This window comes from Lagopus muta, chromosome 2 (assembly GCF_023343835.1).
Source record: "Lagopus muta isolate bLagMut1 chromosome 2, bLagMut1 primary, whole genome shotgun sequence".
Taxonomy (NCBI): domain Eukaryota; kingdom Metazoa; phylum Chordata; class Aves; order Galliformes; family Phasianidae; genus Lagopus; species Lagopus muta.
The window spans coordinates 91,414,661-91,429,291 of record NC_064434.1 but is presented as its reverse complement, the minus strand read 5'-3'; the positions used below and the strand labels follow the sequence as shown (position 1 = coordinate 91,429,291).

The 14,631-nt window shown below is 40.9% G+C and overlaps 1 long non-coding RNA gene across 1 annotated transcript in view; it reads left to right on the top strand.

Moving 5' to 3' along the window:
- The first annotated feature begins 8,141 nt into the window (after window positions 1-8,141).
- LOC125689249 (uncharacterized) overlaps window positions 8,142-14,631 on the top strand; it is a 41,360-nt gene continuing 34,870 nt past the window's right edge. Inside the window, exons 1-2 of the long non-coding RNA XR_007375137.1 lie at window positions 8,142-8,294; window positions 8,495-8,707. This is a non-coding gene — a long non-coding RNA (uncharacterized LOC125689249). The remainder of the gene's footprint in view (window positions 8,295-8,494; window positions 8,708-14,631) is intronic.

Below are 14,631 nucleotides of genomic sequence, written 5' to 3'. Positions count from 1 at the left end.
CAGACTGGAGTGCTCGGAGGAGGCTTTCAGTCTTGGCAGATGCCTTGGGTATCAGCTTCATGCCTCACCTGTGGGGTTGGGAAGTCATTTATTTAGTCCCTAGTCCAAGGCTTTTGACAGTCAAGGGACAACACCCATCTGTAGAATTTGGCTCGTTTATACAGTTCAATTAACGTATTTCAGGAAACACTGCATGAAGTCTCATGTGAAAGACAAACATGAACAGCCAGGAAACAGCCTTTAGCGATGGCTAAAACGCAGTTGTCTGGAAGTATAGACTCAATGTTCTGTATGATTTTATTGTCCACATGAACCAGTTCCCTTTTTTCTTGTCTGCTCATTACACATGCAGCTGCAAATATGCAAAGCTTGCACATCACACAAAACAACTTGCACATTTATTTTAAACAGTGGGGGTTTCTTGATAAGCCACTAGCAAGGGGACATGAGGATTTCTCTGGTTTGGGCCCACTTGATCGACATGAAGACAGGATGCCCCCTGGAGAGCTGGATCTTCACACCAAGGGAAACTGCAGAGGCAGAGAGAAGCAACTGGCACTTAGCAATTCCTGTTGGACTTGTTTTCCTGATCAGAAGCTGCTTAGTGGTAAAGAAAGCATAGACTTTGTATGGGAATTCTGTGCCAGTCTTGGATGGTATTTCAAAACTGCTCCTAAGTGGCCTGCCCCATACCTGCTGTATAGTTTCAGTCAGATGTTTATGTTACCCTGAGTGAAATAAACTAATTCGATATGAACTGAGCCACACTGTAGTTTTTACAAAATCAGAATGGGTCATGATATCATTATTATCTTAATGATGTCTTTGGTTACACATGCAGCTGTTTGGGCCTGATGAAAATAAACAGAAAAAAGTATGGCACATGGGGTCTGCTGTTTAAAAATGTTCTCTTTCATACAAATAAACTTTAACTTTCCTTCTTTCTTATCTTTTCCAGCTCTTTTTGTTGAACTTCTTTCTTTTTCTAGTGCTTTTCCTGTTATTTTAACTTACTTTAGTACAGAATTTATGAGGGATTTTCAAATTTATATTGGAGCAAAGTGAAATAGCAGTGCCCTCAGGTCTGAAGGGGAACAATGGAACAGGGACCTGATTTGCTGCACTGCAGTAGGATGACTTTTTTTGCTAGTGAGGGTTAAGGAGAGAAAATAAATATATCTGTTGGACATAAACTCTTGTTAACAATTCTTCCATGCTTTTTTTTTTTTATTTTGAATTTTTCTTCCACCTTGACCCTATCAGGTCCAAAACTTCATCCCTCCACCTTTTAAGGTTAAACAGACCAGAAAGGCTTGTTCCCTCTGCGGTTTCCCCATTCCATTCCCACTTCCTACATTTCACCTTCCCTCTCTCCCTCTTCTAAGCTGATTTGGCCGCAATATTTTCAGTACTGGGTTCACAGCCTTGACAGTTAGAACCATGTCTCCTCGGTCACTGTGAGGAGCACAGATAGCTTTTGATTTACAAATTAGCTCAGGGAGCATAGTAGCGTTGTGGTGGGAACCCCACAGCTCCATCCCTTGTGTCGGGGAGCAGGACTTATCTCACCATGGCTCTCAACAATCTTGTCTCCATGGGATGTTGCCAGATATGCTTCTGTGAAGAAGAGAAGGAAGCTGTGTCACCACACACCTCTCCAGTAGGATCCAACATAGACCTCATTTTAAGACACTGCAAGCAGCTTGCTTAGACCTTGAGTTTATTTCTGGGGAATGGTGGATGACTGATACCCTTCCTCCCCAACCCAAACCTATGTACCAAATGCCATGGGGAAAGGTAAGATACCAGTAAAATATAGAATTTAATTAGGAATTGTTCCTTAACTGTGGGACGAGAAGGCTGAGTCATACTTTTCCACCTTTAGACTCAACAATCAACAAAATCTCCTGTGTGATGTAGGAGCCTGGCCCTTGGTATTGCTCTCTTTGCCTTAATATGCAACAGAGATGCAAGCCTACTAACTGCTGTACTGAGCTAAGCCTTTCTTACTTGCATTGGCTTTGTGTTGCTGATATAAATGGAATCAATCTTGGTTCATACTGGCATAAATCAGAGTAGAATCAGTACCACTGTATCTTGAAATCTCAGTAGACGTTCAATCTGAATTAGAACAGATTTTAAATCCCATTGATCTCACTAGGCTTTGGACCAGGTCAAAGTTAAGTTTTGCAGTGATTCATGTACCTTTGTTATCAACAGATGATTGGTTCTTGATTCACTAATAATTAATAATAATGATTCATAGGAAGGCAGAAGCTGGTGGTCAAAGGTGAAGTGAATCATCCTGTCTATGAATAACCGTCAATGGTTGCAAACAAAACCATCCTGCTCTTTTTCAAAGCCAACATTTTTTCTCCCCATTGCCATCCCCAACTACACCCATGGCTCTAAACGTTTGTGCATTAACCTTGCACCCAGTGACACCTGTAATGCTGTGTCATTTCCTTCAGGTCTGGTCCTGCTGTGGTGCACAGGAGAAGATGCAGTGCTGACCAGACATCCGTGATCATGCCAGCTGCTGTCCTTGTGCAAGAACTGTTGTGGTCTCACAGTTTTTTTTGCCCTTTGTTTTCACCTCTTTATTAAAGGTTTTGCAGGCCAAATTGTCACCTGGGTCACATTGCCATCTATGATATTTAGCTATGGGGCAGCTCTCTCTGCAGACAGCATCAGGTCTTTGCTAACATCATAGAACCATAAGATCATTAAGGCTGGAAAAGACTTCTAACATCATCTAGTCCAATGATCTACCTGCCACCAACATTGCCCACTAAACCATGTCCCTAAGAATGTCTAAACATTTCTTGAACAACAGTTCGACATCAGTTGGACTCATAATCTGTTGTAGTTCCAAAATTACTGAAGTCCTTGAAGGATGTCCCACATCAATGTCTTGGAGAGCAAATGTATGGATTCTTGGATGTGGGAAGGTCCTCCTACTGGACTCCTCACCCCTAAATTCAGCTAAGTGCTAGAGGGTGACAATACTTTTTTCAAAGCATAGACAGGTTAATGTGTGCTAACTGCCCTGAAAAATCAGCAGCATTTCTGTGTGCTCAGTGCAAACAGTCCCAAAGTAATAAACCCAAATGTTGTTGGGTAAAAGTGGGTCAAATAGCACAGGGGACATGAACAGATTCGTTGCCATAAGCTGACTGGTACACTATATCACTGTGTTCAAGGAAATTATACTAGTATTTAAGGAAATTATAATGAGTAAACTGCTGACCCCAGTGCTCAGCCCTCAGCTAAAGCATGCTGCATGACTTGAAGAAATATGTGAAGGAAGATCTTTGCACAGCATTGGTATTTTTTAACTTCCCTTTCCCCCAAAATATCACTTAAAACTTACATAGGAAAATCTATCTTCCAGAAAGAATATCCTCCAGGGAGTTTATTTGCAGTAATTTGAACAACACTACGTACTAATCTTGCAAGCAGAGCTATAAAAGTTTACCTAGTAAAATATTCAATAAGCCACTATGATTGCTACCTGGAAATACTGAATAATGGTGGGGTCAAAAAAATTCTTGAAGAAAAACAATGCTGTAATTGTCTTGGATGAACTCAACAAATGTCAGGTCTGAAAACCTTGACAAATTTATCTCCCAAGGTGATCTCTGTTAAAGCAGATCTTATCTCAGGGAGGTAGCCGTAGGGAATACATGTTCCATTTGCTTTTGGAGAGAGGTTTTTTTCATGTGTCTGTTCATTTAGCACTAAACTCTGATGAGATATATATTGGTAAAAGCATTTTCAATATATATTTCTGGATGATGCCATTAGAATTTGGGAGAGATAAACAGTCCTAGGAAGGCTATTTTAAACTAAATAACAACTAAACTAAATAACTAAAATAACTAAACTAAATAACAACTGCTTCTTTGTCTAAGGTGTAAGGTTGTTGTTTTTGTTGTTGGTGGGTTTTTTTTTGTTTGTTTGTTCTTACAGTCATTATTCTAATCTCTTAGAAGACAGGAGGCTTAAATCAGTGCTTGCTTTGGAACTGTGACAGCTTTCCCTGGATCAGTGGCTTAGCAAGGGGACTGGTGGGATGTTGGCTGTGAAGACAGAGGTGAGACAAACATGTGGGGAAGAAGTGGGTTTTTAAAATGAAGCTCCAGAGGAAGATAGTTAAAGTAAAGATAGATAAAATATAGACAGTAAAAATGGTAAAATATTCCATGTATAGGAGTTTTTGAAAGCTAGAAAATGTAGAAAATATGGTGTTCCAAAGTCTGGGAACTATCTAAGCAAAGAAGCAAAGAAGTATAAGAAATGTTACTTAAAGGCTATTCTCTATTGCTCTGAAACCTTTCCTCCAAAAACTTTCTGAAAATTGATGTTTTAGAACAGTTTTTCATTTTCTCTTTTGGACTGCCCACCCCTGAGCCAGGGTAGGTCTTTGTTGTTCCAAAAGGCTCAAAAATATTGTGAATAAAAAATAAACAGGACCAATCTCTCGCCCCAAAACCCTTTGATTAAAGAAGATATTTTAAAGATGTTTTCTTATGCTCTGTTGAAATTTGTCTACAATTTCTTCCTCAGCGTATTTGACAGCCTTTGCTTCTTGCTTCCTGCAAGACTGTCCTTGATTTGTCTCTGTTCCATAAACCAGAAAAAAAGTAGGTTAGTTGTTATCATTGTTGCATGAAACCAACAGTTGGCACAAAGACAGCAATGTTTATAACTCAGGCATCCTTGGACATTTTTTATATTTCAGGCATTTTAAATAAAAGAGATATGGCAACTGGAGAGCAGATGACCCAGAGCAATTAAGGCAGTTTGAACCCGGTAACTCCCATAACAGTAGTACGCAATTTTTTCCATTGCACTTTCTCCAGTACAGTGGAAAAATCTGTTTTATTTGAGTTGGACGTAAGATATTGCCTTCAAGAAATTGAGTTTCTTTGATGTGAGGGATGAGTGCCTCGTGTTTGCAGCATGCACTGCTAAATTTGCCATGGAGGCCTTAGAAGTTCAATGGCTCAGCCTCCATTTCTGCGACTGCAGAATGATTCCCTACACGAAATTTCTTTAGTGTTATGATGACAGGGCCAGTTTCTATTGGAAAAAAATTCCCTGGCAGAAAGCGTTCCTCGTATGGCTAGATAGGCACTAAGGAAGAACAGAGATTCCAGCAGCCAGGGATATGGTGTAGAGATCTGCAGCTAAAAGTCAAAGTCACTGTGTTTTTCTAAAAAAAAATGTTTCAATTGCTGAAAAAAAACAAAACAATCACCAAAACAGGGAAAATGACACTCAACCAAACAGCGTAAGAAAACTCATCTACATGCAAGACATCATGAGACAACCTGCTGCCTAATTTGCAGCAGATTTCAGATTCAGGTGACGCAAATCCTGGGACTCATTTGTGCAAGTTATCAAAGCAGTCTGGTGGCAATGAGTTTGCTCTTCTGCTATCAGTCCCTCCTGCTGGGTTCACCCTGTGGTTTGATTTCATATCCACAACCCATTTGAGGTGGCTAACAACTCCGTAAGAATTTGCTCTACAAAGATGAATTGTATACCCTGGGCTCTCCTAATCTTTTGATGCTATAAACTCTTACATATCCTTGATGCGTGTGTTGCTTTTGCAAACAAGGCCCAAACAATGTTCTCTTTGAACAAGGCAACCAACCTCTGGGCTGTCCATGCCTTTGGTGTTCCCAGGACCAGAGACACAGGCAGCATCCAGCTACCTAGTCCTGCCCCCACTGGTGTCATTTTCCAGTGCCCTCAGTGACACCACCACTCTATGGAAACTTATCCTTTGGATATGGTACCCACCTTCAATTATTCTTTCATACTCTTGTTCATGGATCTAGTTTGTTTTTTTAAAGGTAATTTTATTCTGGAGATAATTCATGATGCTTTGTTTGGAGTGTTACATGTTAAGATATACTGTTTGGTTTTTTTGGGGAAAAGGCCATTGCTTTATGTTAGAAAGAACAGATGAAAGGGAGGAGAAAGGTAGGACTTCTGTCAATGAGGAAACCTAATCATAATCGTAATAATAAAATGGCTTGGGTTAGAAGGAACCACAAAGATCATCTAGTTCCAACTCCTAGCTGTGGACAGGGCTGCCCCCACTAACTGCCCAGGGTCGCATCCAACCTGGCCTGAGCACCTCCAGGGATGGGGCATCATAGTTTTTCTGAGCAGCCTGTGCCATTGCCTTACCTGTACTCAGCAAGTCTGTGTGTTACTGAAGACCCCACCTGCATGAATGGCTCTGGGGCAGCAGGGGTCTCTCTGTGCCCTCCTCCACCTGGAGCATCTCATGGTGGGCAGAGAAGAAATGCAGTTGATTTGTAATGTGTACAGAAGGACCAATGGCTCTTGGCACTGCCAGGTATACATACAGCACATTAATACAGATGGTGCACTCCATTATCCTGCAAACTAGCTCTTCTACGGGAGGCAGTGGGTCTGAATGGGCAGAGTGCTGATACATGCTGGTGCAGACAATTGGGATGAGTGAAGGCTGAGTGACTGTGTTCACCTCCCTTCCTTCCTCAAACCAGAATAGATCTCAGACATAGGAGAAGGGAAAAATTATCTCTTAGCTTCCCGCATGTGCTTACTTCAGCTTTTTCTGTCATTTTCCTCCTCCACCAGAAGCACTAGAAACCTTGTTTCTTCCAGATGAAAGCTGAAGCCACCCACAATTTCAGCAAGTGGGTGGCTAATAAATCCATTCAATGACATGAGACTTGTGATTTCTTTTCTGGTGAGACTGTAGTGAGTACCCTGTGGGACTCAGTTCCCTAGAAGGTGATGGGGATGTTCTCCAGGGCTGCAGAGCCACCTGTCCCACCTCCATCACTGGTTCTGCACTGAGTTTTCTCAGGTGTCCGCTGCAAATGTGACCAGCAGCTGCTAAGGGAGCTCCTGAGATTCATAGAATCATTAAAGTTGGAAAGACCACTAAGATCATCTAGTTCAAAAATCAACTTATGCCTATGATCACTCTAAACCATGTCACACAGTGCAACAGCTAGCCTTTTATTGAACACCTCCAGGGACAGAGACTCCACCATCTCCCTGGGCAGCTCGTTCCAATCTCTTCAGGCATGCTTTGTTGCAAATTAATGTGGTCATGAGGCAGCAAACTCCTTAAGGGCAGTTCAACTCCTGGAAAGCAGAAGCAGTGTGCTCTTATGGGATAGACACTCGGGCAGTGGGATGCATTCTTGTGTTCTACATTTCCTGGAAGAGACTGGGACTGCCTCTGAAGTGGATTGCCACTCCTCTCTCCATCTTGACTAGATCCCATTATGTCATAAAAGCCTACAGATGATTTCAGTGGGTTTTAAAAGTCCATGTTTACATGTCACCTTTTCCTCTATTTAACTGTGCTTTACTGATGGCAAATCTTCCCAGAAACAGAAAGGTGTATGTGGATTCATGATGCCATAATGTGATTGAGAGGGATTGGGATGCTCAGCGATTTGCCCTCTGCGCAGCTGACATCCTGAAGAAATGAGCCCTCTAGAGGAAATTTCCCAGATGATACGGTGCAGTTGCTTAGCAAAGCAGAAAGCACGATAAAGGGATCAATGAAAAAACACACAAGGTTGGGGGAAACGAGCTAAATAAAGGGATGGGCACTTTTTCTTAAAATTTACCATCAGAAAAGATTTTAAACCATTTGGTGGCAAACATCGCCAAAATCCTTGTTCAGTGACTTCTGCAAAACCCTCTGAAACACTTTAGGTTAGACATTTTCCCATGGAAATAATGAGATTGTAATATTTGGAGAGGAAAATATTTAAATGTTTATGAAATATTTTTGAATTTTCAAGGAAGAGTCCAAACTGCTGTAATTTCTTCCTCCAAGAGAGGATTTAATTTTATTGAAATTACTTTTTATTTTTTCAATATCTGCTGTTCAAGAAATGCAAACAATTTACAGCCAAGAAACAGCCAGCCTTTGTGCTGTAATGAGCATCACAGGCAGCACCTGCTCCTGGACCAGAACCATCATTAGCCATTGTTTGCACACCTTGTTGCAGGAGCAAAGCATAAAAGACCAGGATTGGTGGCTTCTCTAACAAAATGGTGCATAGCGTCTGAGCTGTTAGTTCTCTTTAGTTTCTCTAAAGAAATTATTTGGAATCAGTATTTCCTTGGTGCTGCCACCAAGATAAACCATTGCAGGAAAGCATGTGGCAGCCTCTGCTGTGAGCTCATCTCAGTGTGACCTGGCAGCTTATCACTGCAAGCGCTTCTGCAGGATGTAAACTCTAGTGCAGATAGTATCACCTTGTGTAAGTGGGTAAACCAGACATCTTTACAGCTTTGAGGTGAACCTCCAAGTGATCCCATACCAAAGCCACAGCATAGCTTGCTGTTAGTAGCCCTTTGCCCAGCTTGATGATGAAAGGAGTTACACTACTGAAATCTATTTTTTTTTTAACAAGATACATCTAACTCCAGCGCTTTCTGCTCCTTGTCCTTCACACTCTAGCATTTCTCTAGCTCCTATGAAGGCAGTGGGGAGCTGGCTGGTCCCACTCATTGGGGAAGAAAAGTGGAACCTGCTCCTACAGGTGAGCCACCACCTGTTCCTGATGCAGTGTAAACCTGGGTTCAGCACAGCTGGATGCTAGGCCAAGGTACGACCTCCTGGAGCTGCTCTCTTCTACGTCATCTGACTGCATTGCCAACAGCTCTTCTCTAGGTAAGTATTTCAAGCATTTTTGTTTACAGATGTATCTATTTGCAGACTATTCTTTATATGTAAGAAGAATATTCAGGCCCTCAGAAAGAGACTTTCATGTACTGGTTGGACAGACAGTGGCAGGTTTGTGCCCTTTTGTGTTGCAGTGCTTATAAGTTGTGTTTCATAATGATAAGCTGTAACACTGATGATCTCTGGTTGTCTATGTAGCTCTTTCCAGTAGCATTAGTAGAAGAGATACATCCTTATGTCTATGTTGCACCTTCTATGCATAAACTTACAAATGGTTTTATTTTCCAAATAAGCCCTTGTGTTCTGTATTTGGAAGGTCTCTTATTTTCAATGTGTTAAGGAAGAGATTAAGTTTTCTCATTTAGAGGTTAACACAGGGATGTTTTATGTTTCCATATGTAAACTATGGAAGTAAGACAGACAAACGTGTGTTCAGGGTACAAAGAAAGAGGGGAAAAAAAGAGATGGGGTGAGAAAGAAAAGCAGAGGTTGGCACTGACCTCAGGATGAGATGACTTGGTATTGCTTATGAACTCCAATATTCCCTGAAATTATAACACCATTTCAAAGGGGGAAGGGGGGGGGTGGGGTGGGGGGAATGAATTAACATGATTTTAATTCAAAGTGAAACTGGTTCTGCCATTGTCAGATGACAGAGAATTCCACTGTAAGGCATTGTGTACTAAATATTTGAGAAAGAGAGCTGTCTGAGGATTTGACAACTGTGATTTGCCTTGATATCACATACTACGTTGTTATAGCATTTTAGTTTGGATTTAAATCCAGAGTGAACTGAAGGAATTTGTCACATTCATGGTTTGGTTGACAAAGCTTGAAACTAAAGAAATGTACAGAATTAGCTCGTTCCTGGTACTCCTCACAGGTGACTGGATTCACAAGTCTTGCCCTAGATCAGTGTGTTTGCAGAAAACTACCTTTTTCTTGCAAAGAACTTACTGTCAGGCTTTGCATTAACACACCTGTAAGAATCATGAGAGTTCCAGTGAGTGGTGCTGCTGAAGATCCCCATGCTGTATTTGTAGGGAAGATGCTTTTTTAAAGAAAATGAAAAATGGAAATTATTTTCTCTTTACCTGGACAAAGAGAATCCCTCATGAGGATTCCATTTTCAGAGACTGAGCTGAATTCAGTTGCCTATGGAGATCAGGTCTGATACCAGGAAAAATTTTCTCTGAGAGCAGTGAGGCAGTGGCACAGGCTGCCTAGGCAGGTGGTGGAGGTTCAAGAAACATGTGGATGAGGCACTGAGGGATGTGGGTAGTGGACATGGTAGGAGTTTGGTGGTTGTTTGGTCATGATCATCTTAGAGGTCTTTTCCAATCTTAATGATTCTCTGATTCTGTCTTGTAAAAGGGTGCTCCACTACATGGAGAACAAAGCCATGCAGAGTCAGGCATCAGTGATCCATGGGCAAGGTCACAGTTGGCTTTACTCTCCAGTACCACTTAGGGACATCTTCCAGAGATGCTTCCAAACAGCTGAACATGGCTGGAAGGCAGAGCAATTTGTTAGCTTTGTAAAGGATCCTTTGCCATGTGCGGAGAACTTACTGTTTTGTCTGTGTTTGGCTGCGTGTTATTTTAACGCGTAAGTTTAGTCACCCCTCTTTCTTCACTAGAAATAACTAGATCAGATATTGTAGAGATGGAGTTGTCTCTGGGTAGCTCTATTATTTTCATTAAGTGAGCCTAAGCTGCAGAAACAGTCTCTGTATACAAGACTCAAAATCAGGGCAGTGAAAACCTAATGCTCTGCCTTGATGAACATCAGTGAAGTTTGCACTGTATCACAGGCCTATTTTCAGACTTACAAACTGTTTTTGCAAACTTCCATACTAATAGTAATTGCCCTACTGAGCTATGCAATGCAAGTAATCAACACTAATATCTTAATTAGCCTAATGACATGTTTGCAGTAAGGAAGGGGGTATGCTGGCAAATGATGCCCAATCTCTTCTTTCAATGTTTGAGTAACGTACAGGAAGTGAAAGCAATTTGTGCAATTATGTGGATCTCCCAGGCGATCAAACTTGACAGACCATGGGTTTCAGGGAAGGACTCTTCCATGTTTTGAATGTACTCCCAAACAGTCAGTTGTCTCCAGCAATCCAGAGTCTGTAAATTGCCCTAGTTGTTTCACCCTTAGGTTTTATTGCTGTTGAAAGGTTGTTTATTTATTTATTTATTTTTAATTATGGGTTGCACCCTTGCAGAGTACTGGAAGTGCAATGAAACCTTGGAATAGGCAATCACAGAGTTGTACCCTGCCTTCTAAAAGCTTGTCAACAGTGGTGTAAACATCAAATGTTCCTAGGGCTATCATAAAGTGAACCTGACATGGGGCCTTGGAGGAATTGCTTAAATTTGGGCTTGAACTACTAATTTGAATACTACAAAGCCTTTCATCTTCTCTTTTAGAAGTTATGGTCAATATTGATAGAATAATTCATTTGCAAGGTTGAAGATAAAGATGCAAAGCTACATTCTGTTTCTAAGCATAGGTAGTAATCCTATCCTTGAATGGTTTGTAGCACTCAAATTACTCAAGTAATTTAGAAGAAACAGATTTAAAGTTATTAAGTCTGAGACAGTATACCTTGGAACAGTAGTTGTGTATGTAGCTGGAAGAACCCAAAGGAATGGGCTTGATTTGGGCCAACCAATGCTTTAGCTGTGTAAGGCATGACTAATAGGATTTCTAACAGAGCAGTTTTAGAGTCTGTTGAAAACCTTTATTTCCCCTAACTTGAAAATGTTTTATTTATCTTTTCCACTAATTCTAAGCTAAATCTCATTGCTATGCATTTAGGCTTGTTTAGTAGGAAATTATGTATACAATTCCTTTTGGAAACTTTGGATGGTAATCAGCAGCGGATTGAAATACTTAGCTCATTAAGCACTCAGCTGTTCTGTGTAGAATGGGATGCTTGCTTTTCGTGTCAGCTGGAGCGAGAGTGCTGGAAAGCAGGATACAGAACTAACTGGCAAATTAGCATAGATCAATTTGCACTTGTGGAAGATGTGAGTAATTTGGATATGAAGGTAGGAAGTGTTTATTGGAGGATGCAGCAGTGCAGAGAGCTGGGGCAGCCTACTCAAGCACTGGGGCATGAGTGTGTTCAGGAGCGTGGTATCTATTGAGGTGGAAAACAGTTGGCGGTCATGCCAGGGTGCTATATGACCTTATTCAAGACAACAATCCTCTTCTTCCAGTTATTTTTGAGATCAGGCACAATGTGAAGGATGACTGTGTGTCTTAGTATTGATTAAAGGTGTAATTGCACTAATTTACTTAGACATTCATGGACTTCTGAATAGCTAGGAGATGCTACTCAGAAAATGATGGTGCACAGGTGTTAAGTTCTTCTTAGTGCTAGATTTTATTCTAGTCTTTGTATAAGAACATATATTCTCCTTTCAGGTTGATGTCTAAGCTCATGGTCTACCCATGGTCATTTTCTGCCTATTGCTTCTGCAAACTGTTCAGCGCTTACACATTGATGAAGGAGATGAGTGGAGGGCATGTTTAGGGGATGCTTCAGCAGCAAGTGCAAAGCTCTGTAAGGTGATGGGCATTTTGATGTTTAGTGTGCTAAAGTGCATGCACGCTGTGCTGGATTTTTTTTTTTTTTTTTGAATTGTCTAAACACAGAATGTTAGAAATACTGAATTCTATTCATAAGAACTTGTACGGTGAACTTCTATACATTTAGTTGGATATAAGTGGTATGAGTAGATTTGTGCTAGAGCATGTTTCTTTTGTAGGCTTTTCCAATCTTCAGAAAAATCTCAGATGAATGTTTACCCAACTCCCCCCCCCTTCTTTTTGACTCCAAAGTAGAATAAACTTGTTTTCAACACAGCATATTTCTAAGGAGTTTCAGCTGACTGCAAGCATAGAAGGGCTGAGATAGGTCAGGTTGTATCTTTTGTGCCTGCATAAGCAGGGGCTTCTGCAGTTTTCTGCACTCTTTTAATATTAAAGTATATAACAAAAAGGAAGGATTTGCTGCAAAAGGTATCATAGTGATTTGTTGGGTAATGCTTGTCTTCAGCATTACTTTGCTCTGTATACTGCTCCACATGAAGCATATGTACTCCAAGATGTATATGAAAATGTTTCAATGGGGTGAGGAAAGAAAGCAAACTGACAACTGCAATGCTTCACAGAAATATGACTAGATGGAGCATAGTTTAAGAAACTAGGAACTTTTCTGTTTTTATGGGACAATTGGATATAGTTGTGCCAAGCAGCAAGTTAAAGATTGAATCTCCCTGACGTTTGCACAAGGAGGTGTATGAGATCACCCACCTTCTGGCACTTCACCACTTATGCAGGATCTCTGCATCATGGTGAGTGGTGCTGTTCTGTACTGTTTGATGTTTCCCATGTAATGCACTCTGTTACAGTCTTAACAGAGTTTGGTTTTGGGTGTGTTTTAATTGGGTGGCAGAGCAATCATGAGGCTGTGTTATTAGAAACTGAGATGCAATAAAGAGTCTAATCTGCTGTTGCACAATAGTTATAGTTCATACAGTCCCCATTATAAGTAAGAAATGTCCAATTTCAACTTGAGCAATCAGTTATAAAAGTGGAACGCTACGGTGCTATTCTGTAGGAGTAAAGAACAAAAGGTATTGAAAAAAGTTGTTAATGGGAATGTGATCAACAAGCACAAATACAGGTTGGGTGGAGAATGGCTTGAGAGCAGCTGTGGGGGAAAAGATTTTGGGATCAGTTGATGAAAGACTCAACATGAGCTGGCAAATGGTGCTTGCAGTCTAGAAGGCCAACAGCTTATTGGATTGCTTCAAGAGAAGCATGACTAGCAGGTTGAGGGAGATGATTCTGCCCCTCTCCTCCACTCTCATGAGACCCCATCTGGAGTACTGCATCCAGTTGTGGAGCTCACAACACATGAATGACATTGAGCTGCATTTGAGGAGGGCCACAAAAACAATCAGAGGGCTGGAGCACCTCTCCTATGAGGACGGGCTAAGAGAGTTGGGACTCTTCAGCCTGAAGAAGAGAATGCTCCAGGGAGACCTGATAGAGCCCTTCCAGTGCCTGAAAGGGGCCTACAGGAAAGCTGGGGATGAACTTTTTATAACGGCATGTAGTGATGGGATGAGGGGGGGTGGCTTTAAACTGGAAGAGGGTAGATTTAGACTGGATGTCAAGAAGAAATTCTTGAGGGTAGTGAGATACTGGAACAGATTGCCCAAAGAGGTTGTAGATGCCCAAAGCCTGAAGGCGTTCAAGACCAGGCTGGATAGGACAGTAAGAAACTTAGTCTAGAGGAAGGTGTCCCTGCCTATAGCAGGGAGTTAGAGTTAGATGATCTTAAAGGCCCCTTTCAACCCAAACTGTTCTCTGATTCTATGACAATGGAAGGATTCTCTGGAAAATGTAGAAATGGTTTGTAGGGGATTCTTATCTCCTGATATGTAGAAATCGGGACTGCAGTAAATATTTGTGCATAGATATAAATTTTCTTCTGTTCTGAGAAAAGAAAGTAGAATAAAATCAAAGAGAAACAGAAACGAGCTGAATTGTTAAAGAAATGAGAAATTTCATACACTATTTGTTCAAAGCAAGTGAGATGCTTCTATTTGGGAACTTTTTTAGTTTTCTCATTGAAGTAACAAATGTTTGATGTGACTTCACTATTTGTTATATAAAATGTGTCACATTTTTAACCACTTTTGCTAAAGTATACTTTAAAAGATTTAAGAACATAGGCTTGTACGTGAAGTCCACGTGAAGCAAAGGCGTTGAATATTTTATTCAGGTTGTTGTTCACATATGAATATATGTATACATATGTGTATAGAAGGTTAATGGGTAGTCTGAATGTTCAAATATCACATTTCCAAGTGTAACTTAATGCT